This window comes from Callithrix jacchus, chromosome 4 (assembly GCF_049354715.1).
Source record: "Callithrix jacchus isolate 240 chromosome 4, calJac240_pri, whole genome shotgun sequence".
Lineage (NCBI taxonomy): Eukaryota > Metazoa > Chordata > Mammalia > Primates > Cebidae > Callithrix > Callithrix jacchus.
This window is the reverse complement of record NC_133505.1, coordinates 145,545,014-145,554,841: the sequence shown is the minus strand read 5'-3', so window position 1 is coordinate 145,554,841 and position 9,828 is coordinate 145,545,014. Positions and strand designations below refer to the sequence as shown.

Sequence of the window (9,828 nt, the reverse complement as noted above, 5' to 3'; positions counted from 1 at the left end):
AAGGAGGAGCCTCCATGCCCCAGGCGGAAGCCCCGCCTTTTCCTACTCCCCCATCGTCGCTTGTGTCTCCGCCCTTGGCATTTCATTGCTTCTCCTGTCCTGCCTTCAGCTGTAACTCCGGCGCGCATAGAAAGGAAGACTCATGGTTGGGAGTGTCCTTCTAGTCTCTGTGACCCAGAAGCAAGACGCAATAAACGGGTGCAGTGGAGGTAGAAACGGGAAATGCAGTACCCTTCCCGGAAGCTACTCCGCCCCTCGGTGAGTGTCAGATCCCATGAACTACAATTCCCAGAATGCTGTTCGAGCAAACCGGAAGGCAGAACCAGAGTGTCGCCTTTCAACTGTTCCATGATTGTTTTCCATTGGTTGCCCGGAATTCTCGCGGCTAAACTAACTTAGGCTCCAAGGCAGTGGGAAAAGTGTGATTCTGTTCAGCGACCGTGATGCTGAGCCCCTAAATGAGAGTCTGCTATCACTATTAATAGCTGCTCTGGTCGGGCCCTAGACTTAACGTTATATCTAAACCTCTCTAGAATTTTATAGGTAGGTGTTATAATCCCCGTTTTAGAAATGGGGAATTTGAGGCTGAGAAAGTCTCATTGATGCAGGTGTCTTCTCTGTCGCCAAAGACAGTTCTACTTCCATTATGCTTACAGCCTCTGGAAAAGGAATTGCAGGCTGAGAGAAAGAGCTCTATCTTAAAGGAGGGAAGAAATCCACGTTTCATTGCCTGGTCTGGGTTGCCGTCCCGGTGTGGGAGTGGGAGGTGGGAAGGTTTTAGATTTACAGGGCCTTGGATTGAAGAGACTGAAGGAACACCACATATTCCCCCCGCATTAGCTAATGGGAAACTGTATCTTGAGATTGTATCCATGCTAGAAAAGGCAGAGCAAAGACAACTCCAGTCTCCTGGCTTCTAGGATAGGGTGTTCTTCTACCACCCGCGAATTTTTTTTTTAATCTGAAATGTTTTAAAAAGAAAAGCACAGAGTGAACACTTACCCACTATCCAGAACGAACAGATTTATGAATGAAAGAAATAGAGCATTACAGATAAGGCAGGTGTCCCATATTCTCAGTTCCACTCTACCACCCTGAGAGGCAACCAGGATCATGAATTTGATACGTATCTTGCCAATCTAGGTTTCTATACTTAAACTATTATTATGTCTTATAAATGATATGTAGAATGGTTTTGGGCATTCGAAGTTTTACACGAATGCTATTATATTTTGTGTATTGATCTGCAATTTGATTTTTTTTTACCCAACTCTGTTTTTGAGATCTAGCCATATTGATAAATATAGCTAGACTTAATCAAATAAGTTTGCCACAAATTATTTGGGAATACCCATAGAGATGGATGTTAGGTTGTTTCCCATTTTTCCCCACTAAGCATACTACTGTAAAGTCTTCTCGGTGTCTTTTCCCAGTTTCTCCTTTTAATTAATCTCGAATTGTCTTACTTGTATGAACAGAGCTTGCAACTGGTGATTCACATGCTACTTTTTTTCCAATTGGTTGCTAACAGTTAAAATTGAAAGAATAAAAAAATGGATCTGTGGCATCTCATGAGTTAATGGGAAGATCTGACCACATTATATCTGCATTGTAGCCTGGCAACAATGGTTCAAGCTGAAAAGCATCTGCCTCCTTTAGATCAGTTCAAGTGCTATAATTTTTCTTTGCCTTTAGTACCCATCTGAGCCCTGTAGCATTTGTGTTTACAATCTGCAAATGATGTAGGGACACAGGAAAGTACCCTTCTAAATGTACATATTTCAGATATTCAGAAATAGGTATTCAGGTTTTGAATACCTATTTTTTTAACCTATATTAGCTAGACCCTGTGATAGGAAGTTAGGATGCATCTATCAACAAAAGGTACAAGAACTTCATAGTCAGAGATCTTATATTTCTGATATAAGAGACTGACAATAAAGTAGTAAACAAATAAAATAATGTAGTGAGATAAGAGTCCTGAAGTAACAGCTTAAGGTCAAAAGGAGTTTGTATTGAAGAAGTATGAGGGAAGGCCTTCCCAAAAGTGCAGCTTTGAGGTAGAGATAAGAATGAAGTGTATGAGCCAGCAATGGAATGATCTGAAGGAAAAGCATCCTTGCGTGCCAGGCACAGTGGCTTATGCCTGTAATCCAGCACTTTGGGAGGCTGAGGCAGACAAATAGCTTAAACCCAGGAGTTGAGACCAGACTAGGCAACATGGCAAAACCTTGTCTTTACAAAAAATAGAAAAATTAGCTGGGCTTAGTGATGCAGGCCTGTAGTCTCAGCTACTTGGGAGGCTCAGGTGGGAGGACTGCCTGAACCCAGGAGATCAAAGCTCAGTGAGCCCAGTGAGCTATGATCATGTCACTGTGCTCCAGTCTGAGTTACAAAATGAGACCTTATCACAAGAAGAAAAGAAAAGAAAAAAAGAGAAAAGCATCCTTGAATAAAACATATGGTACAAATGCAAGCTGTCAGGCAAAATGAACTTTAGCATGCTTGAGGAAGCAGAAGGTTAGTGTGGTGGGATTGTACTGAACTAGGCACAGGGTGACGTGAGTTAGAGTTGTTGTAGAGGTAAATTTCAAGTGTGATTTCTTCAATCTAAAATCTAGAGTTCCTCCCTGAAAGAAGTGATCTTTCAGATTTTCTAGATTTCCTTTAATTCCTTTAAACTGCAAACATTCGTCCTTTAGATTAACTGTTAAATGCATACCTTGTATAAATTACTCCAATCAGATACTTTCTTCCTAAGGATGATATTTAGAATGGGAGCTTTGATTAAAAAGCCCCTTCCCCTGCCTCCCAGTACTAATATATCCTATAGTATAGGTAGGTAAGGAGGAGTACTATTGGAGAATTTCCTAGTAATGACAGTAGAGAGCCATTGAGAGAAAAATCTGCTGGGGGCCCAGAAATCTTTATTTTAAAACAATATATTTTTTTCTTATGGCAAATTTCAAACATATATACTGAGGAAGACAGAAGAATATAATGAACCTATCATCCAGCCATTAACCCCTGGCCAATGATGTCACTTATCCTTGATATCAGGGATGCTGACTGTGACCCTTTGTGAAATGGAATTTTTGTTCTGTTATTTCTTAGGGTGCTATGAAGATAAGAAAAGACACAGGGATTTTAGAAGAAAATTATAACAATGTATACTTACCAATTTCTGATATAATCTCAGGTGATTCACATGGACACACGTAAACACACCCACAAGTGCAGCTAGAAGTAAATCATGCAGACACTGTCATTGTCCTTGTACATTGTATATACAATGCATTTGTGTGCTTTGGTCAAAAAACTGTGATTCCTAGTCTTGCAAAGCTGTGTGTAGTTAGATAATGTGATGACCTGTAATGTTTATCTGATAAATATGTATTCACATGAAACCTGTAAAAAAAAAATGCCCCTCTCCTGATATTTTTTCCTCTCTAGTATTATTTTGAAGTAATCTCAGATATAATTTAATCCCTGCTATTTTAATATAGATTGCTAAAAGATTAAAACTTTTAAAGATTTCACCACAATGCCTTTATTATTCCTAACCAGTAACAGTTGATTAATGTTATTAAATATGCAGTATATATTCAAATTTCCATTGGAATCAAAAGTGTCATAACTTTTTTTTTTTTGACACAAAGTCTCGCTCTGTCACTATAGCTGGAGTGTGCAGTGGTATGATGTCGGTTCATTGCAACCTCTGCCTCCTGGGTTCGAGTGATACTCCTGCCTCAGCCTCCTGAGCAGCTGGGATTACAGGCTTGCACCACCACACCGGCTGATTTTTGTATTTTTAGTAGAGACGGGGTTTCACCATGTCTGTTAGGCTGGTCTCGAACTCCTGACCTCATGATCTGCCCACCTCAGCCTCCCAAAGTGCTGGGATTACAGGCGTGAGCCACCGTGCCCAGCCATCATAAGCTTTTTCACATTTTATTTGAGTCAGGAACCTCTCTGTAAGGTCCTCAGGTGACGAATGGGTTTGGAAGCCTCTGTTGTGCAGCCTCATTTGTTGAGCTACAAACATGCATTGTCCTTTCCCTTGAGAAAGTTAGGGTGCTCTGAAAGCAGGGGTCCCTAGACCCCCACTGTAGACTGGGACGGGTCCGTGGCCTGTTAGGAACTGGGCCACACAGCAGGAGGTGAGTGGCCAGTGACTGAGCGTTACTACTTGAGCTACCACCTGCTGTCAAATCAGCCGTGGCATGAGATTCTCCTAGGAATCCGCCCCCTAATGTGAACTGCGCATGCGAGGGATCTATGTGGGCGGTGCTCTTTATGAGAATCTAACTAAAGCCTGATGATCTCAGATGAAACAGTTTCAGTTTCATCCCCAAACTACCCCCACCCCATCCATGGAAAAATTGTCTTCCACGAAACTGGTCCCTGGTGCCAAAAAAGTTGGGGACCATAAAGGGGAAGGCAGGTTTCTCAAAGCAAACAGATACTCTACCTCGGTTCCTGAAGCACAGTCATCCTCTTATTGTCCTTTGTGGTTCTTCTAGAGAAGAGAGATTTTTTGTTTGTTTCTTGTTTTTGTTTGTTTTTTCTTTTATATATACATTTTATTGCGTTTTAAGTTTTGGGGTACATGTGAAGAACATGCAAGACTGTTGCATAGGTACACACATGGCAATGTGATTTGCTGCCTTCCTCCCCATCACCTATATCTGGCATTTCTCCCCATGTTATCCCTCCCCAACTCCCCACCCACCACTGCCCCTCCCCTAGTTGCCTCGCACAGACCCCAGTGTGTGATGCTCCCCCTCTGTGTCCACGTGTTCTCATTGTTCAGCACCCGCCTATGAGTGAGAACATGCGGTGTTTAATTTTCTGTTCTTGTGTGAGTTTTTGTTTGTTTTTACCTGGAAGCCTATCCATCATCTTCTAAGTGTGCCTCCACCTCCATTTTCCCCGATGCCAGAATGCCTTGGACAAGATAGTCACTGCTCAATGCTTCTTTGCATGTCTGCTCAGGAAACAGCTAAGAAAAAGGAAAAGAAGTCCTAAAGCAGAAATGAGCTTGGCATGTTCACGGAACTGAAAGAATGCCAGTGTAGTGATCCGCAGAGCAGGGGGACAAGGAGAGGTAGTATGAGATGAAGTCCCCAAGGTTGGCAGAGGGGTCAGATCAGGAAGGGTGTTTTTGTTTGTTTAAGATGAAGTCTCACTCTGTCACCCAGGCTGGAGTGCTGTGGCACGATCTTGGCTCACTGCAACCTCCGCCTAATGGGCTCAAGCAATTCTTCTGCCTCAGCCTCCTGAGTAGCTGGGACTACAGGCTTGCACCACCATGCCTGGCTAATTTTTGTATTTTCAGTAGAGCTGGGGTTTCACCATATTGGTCAGGCTGGTCTTGAACTCCTGACCTCATGATTCACCCACCTCAGCCTCCCAAAGTACTGGAATTACAGGCATGAGTTATCGCTCTCACCCAGGAAGAGTTTTTTAAACCAATGTAAGAAATCTGTATTTTTTTCCTAAGCACAGTAGGCATTGGAGAGCTTTAAGGCATGACATGGTGTAAGTTACATTTTTAAAAGATTGTTCTATTGAAGAATGGAAACAGGAAGGCCAGTTAAGAGAAACAGGCCACAGTGTAGTGTTATATACACTGGCTTTACAGCTGAGATTAGAAAGGAGAAGTTATTTCAAAGGCCATGCTGTACTATGACTAACATTATAAAGCTTGGTAAGATTTCTTCTTTGAGGCACCCTCTAAAAAGGGTGCCAAGAGATTGAATCTGAACTATCCAGCGCTGAAGGTCTTCAGAGAGCTGTACTACTGTGGATGAGTGAGTCTTTTGGGAATTGTTGGGAACACTAATACTGAAAGGAAGAATGACTTGGTGAAGAGCCATGAGCCACCATTTCTGGAGAAGCATGGTATGGTGGCGTGGAAAGTGCCCCAGACCAGGAGCTGGGAGAAAACCAGGCTCTTGTCTACTCTAGGCTGTACATCGTAAGCATTAGTGAGAGGCCTAAAAATATAGAGGCTCTTACCGTTTTAAGTATTTTGTGGCTGTTGTTGTTAATGGTTTTGGAAAAACAAGGGGCAAAAATAGACCTTACAAGTTACACGGGCTGGGCATGGTTCATGCCTGTAATCCCAGCACTTTGGGAGGCTGAGGTGGGTGGATCATGAGGTCAAGAGATCGAGACTATCCTGGCCAACATGGTAAAACCCCATCTCTACTAAAAACACAAAAATTAGCTGGGTGTGGTGGCAGGTGCCTGCAGCCCCAGCTACTCGGGAGGCTGAGGCAGGAGAATCACTTGAACCTGGGAGGCGGAGGTTGTGGTGAGCCGCCATTGCACCACTGCACTGCAGCCTGGCGGCAGAGCGAGACTCCGTCTCAAAAAAAAAAAAAAAGTTATACAGACAGACATTTACAACATTCCTACATGCATATTTTTTTTTTAATAAACTTGCCTTCATCATTAGGCTATAACTTCCTTGAGGGAAGAAAATATGTTTTATTTAATTTTTGTATCCAAAGCACATTGCATAGAACTTGACATAAAGTAGGTACTCAATAAATGTGTGAGGTAGGAATGAATGAAGCTTCCTGATTTTATTTCTGAAAGTAAAGTGATTCAACCAATCCCCCTTAAACCCAACTAGGCCCAGTCCTAACGCTAATCAGATGGCATCACTACTGCCCAGGCAAATGCTCTTAGGAACCAGTCCTAAAACTTAGGGGAATCATTGACTGATGATTCTTTAAAACAAATGAATATTTTGGATAGCTTCATGTTATGACTCTAGAAAATTTACTTTTAATCCAATTTCAAGTTCAGACTTCCTTTTTAAGGCCAAGAGTAAACAGGATTAGGGGATGGTTATCAGCGAGATATGAGGATGATTCATCCTCCCAATATCCTGTCTCCAGGTTCTTGGTTCTTGTCACAGGAACACTCCAGCTTTAGAAGGTTTCTGTTACAGACTTAACCAGAAAGGAGAGTATATCATCGGTCAGCAAACTGGCAATAGTGCATTATAACCCTTCAGTTTTCTCTCCTTTTCCTGAATTTTAGTCCAAATTCAGCAGTATTATCATGGGGAACCACAAGACTGCTGTGATGTGAAGTATTTGTACAGATAGCTTACAATATAGCAAAGGAAGAGGAAGGCAGGGAGGGGAGAAGAAGAAAGAGGAAAGGAGGAAAGGAAGCAAGGGGAAGGATGAAGGGAAGCAAAGGAAAGGCTTCCATAACACTTCGTTTATATTTCTATTTTAAAGTATTTATTTAAAACCCAAACTGCTGCCACTCAATTTGTAAGAAATTGGCACAATTCTTGTCAGGGGGAAACATTAAATATAGGGTCAAGAGAAAGGATGAGACTCTAGGTAGAAGACCCATTGTGTTGTCTGAGAGTCGGATGGGCACAGGTGGAAAGGAGGCTGAGTTTAAGACTAGGGGATTGAGAAAGTTGAATTATTCTGCATAATAAAGTGGGAAAAATTGTTCACTGGGGTAGAGTTTGGGGGTGGGGATTGTTGCTAAGAGCCAAAAAAAAGTTGGGGGGCAGAGGGAGAAAGGCCTGTCAAAATGGTGGGAAGGAGGAGGACTTTAAAAAGAGCATGAAAGTCTGTTATTCAGTTTTCAATTGTTATTGTTAATGCACACACCAACACACCCACGCACGTGAGTGCACACACGCACATGCACACACATCTCTCATGCTCCCAGACATCAAGATAAATCCTCTACAAGCTCACAGCTTGTCATGAATGAATCATTATGATAATCAAAGAAAAGGGGTTGTGTTCCACATCTTTGGGAGACTTCGTGGAGAACGAAGATGAAATGTGTCTAACAGTAAGGAAGTCCAAAAACTGAGCTGTGTCAGATGAAGCAGGAGCTTAGACTAAGTCCAAGTTAAATGGGGAAATTACAAATCACTCAAAGGGAGGAAGTAGGTCGTATACATCTTTATATTCTCCAAGCTTGGCATAGTGTCTGGCATGTAACAGAAACTTAGCAAATGTTCATTAAATGAATGAATAAATGAGGAAAAATTAGATTCATATGATAGCAAGTGGCAGAATGACATTATTAAATCAAGTGTCAACATAACTCACATTTCTTATTCCAGAATTGGAAATCAGGTTGATCTTAGTCATGTCTGCCTCTGATCTCCAGGTGGCAGTATTTTATCATATTACATTGTTTTGAGACAACAGATTCCATTTACTTTTTGAGAAAGGAGAACGTAAATGTATTTAAAATAAAAATTCAGTTCTTAGCTCATTTCTATAATTGTGCAGAACTAAATAAGAGATAAAATATGATTACATGAGATTATAGATTTATTCCCCAATTTCAATATAAATGAGAATTATTGGTGGTTCCTGAATTCAACCAGTTTCCTAAACCTTGAAGGTAAATACAAGTTGGTGGATTTTGTTTATAAAATGTGTGTATTCAAAGTATGAAAATCTGTGTGTGTGTGTTAGAGACTGAGACAGAGAGAAAGAGAGAGAGAAAGAGAGAGAGAGAAAGAAAGAGAAAGAGAGACAGACAGAAACAGAGACAGCAGTAATATGTTTAGAAGTAATTCACTTCCAGGCCAAGGACGGTGGCTCATGCCTATAATTCTAGCATTTTGTGAGATGCAACATAGCATCTCACTATGTTGCCCAATTTGATCTTGAACTCCTGCAGTGGGCAACATAGTGAGACTATTTTTTTTTCCTTAAAGGAGTAATTCACTTGCAACAAACAGGGTAACCAGATTAAGTAGAATAGCCAGTCAAATCAAAATTTCAGATAACAAGGAATACTTTATTCATATAAGTGTGTCTTGTGCAATATGTAGTACATACACTAAAAAGTAGTCCTTATTTTTCTGAAATTCAGATTTAACTGGGATATCTGTAATTTTCTTTGCTAAATCGGGCAACTTTACCAACAAATATTCTGTTGTTACTGTGAATTCCAAAGTAACAGAACTCCAAGGGAGACCCCACTTCTACCAAAAGTAAAAAATTTAGCCTGGCACAGTGGTGTGCACCTGTAGTTACAGCTATTTGGGAGGCTGAGGCAGGAGGTTGAGCCCAGGGTTTCAAAGTGGTAGTGAACCACGATGGTGCCAGGCACTCCAGCCTGGGTGATAGAGTGAGACTTTATCAATCAATCAATCAATACAGAATAGAACTTCAAGTCTGTAAGGCAAGAAATGGTGTTTTCTTATTTGGAAAGATAAAAAGGAAGTAGCAGGCAGGGGCAGCTTTCTTGTAAGTCTAACTTGATTGCTCTTTGTACTCAGTCCATTCAGAGTCAAGCCCCTCAGCTGAGTAACTTGTCTTCGGCAAACCAGGCTCTCTAGCAAGTGCAGATTGTAAAGCCTAATTATTTGGTATAAATGCAGTGTTTTATAGCACCTGTGAGTCTGGTTGCAAAAGCCAGACCCTGTGAACAACTGAAAAGATCCCAGGCCCCTTCACCCTCTGATTTATCTTTTTCACGAGTACCTGATCCATAGCAGCTATGACAACATACGTAGATGAACTGCTTAGGACGTAAATTCTCTTTCAAAAAAGTAAAGGATTTTCTGGTAAATCAAATGAGATACAGATTTATACACATTTGGATATTTAATATAAGCATTCAATCTTCTGGGTAAACTGTGCTTCAGAATTTCATTCATAAATAAATTCCTGAACTCAAATAAATTTTCTGTAGAAACAATATATGAGTGGCAGTCAGGTCTTTTGGTTACCTAGTAAAGGGATATAATTAATTGATTATATGATTGAAACACTCACTGTATTTGCAGTTAAAAATACAGTTTTTTAAAAAAGT

General features: G+C 41.0%; 1 long non-coding RNA gene across 1 annotated transcript in view; it reads left to right on the top strand.

Annotated features, from left to right (window-relative positions):
• The first annotated feature begins 21 nt into the window (after positions 1-21).
• LOC108591313 (uncharacterized) overlaps positions 22-9,828 on the top strand; it is a 54,682-nt gene continuing 44,875 nt past the window's right edge. Inside the window, exon 1 of the long non-coding RNA XR_013534580.1 lies at positions 22-258. This is a non-coding gene — a long non-coding RNA (uncharacterized LOC108591313). The remainder of the gene's footprint in view (positions 259-9,828) is intronic.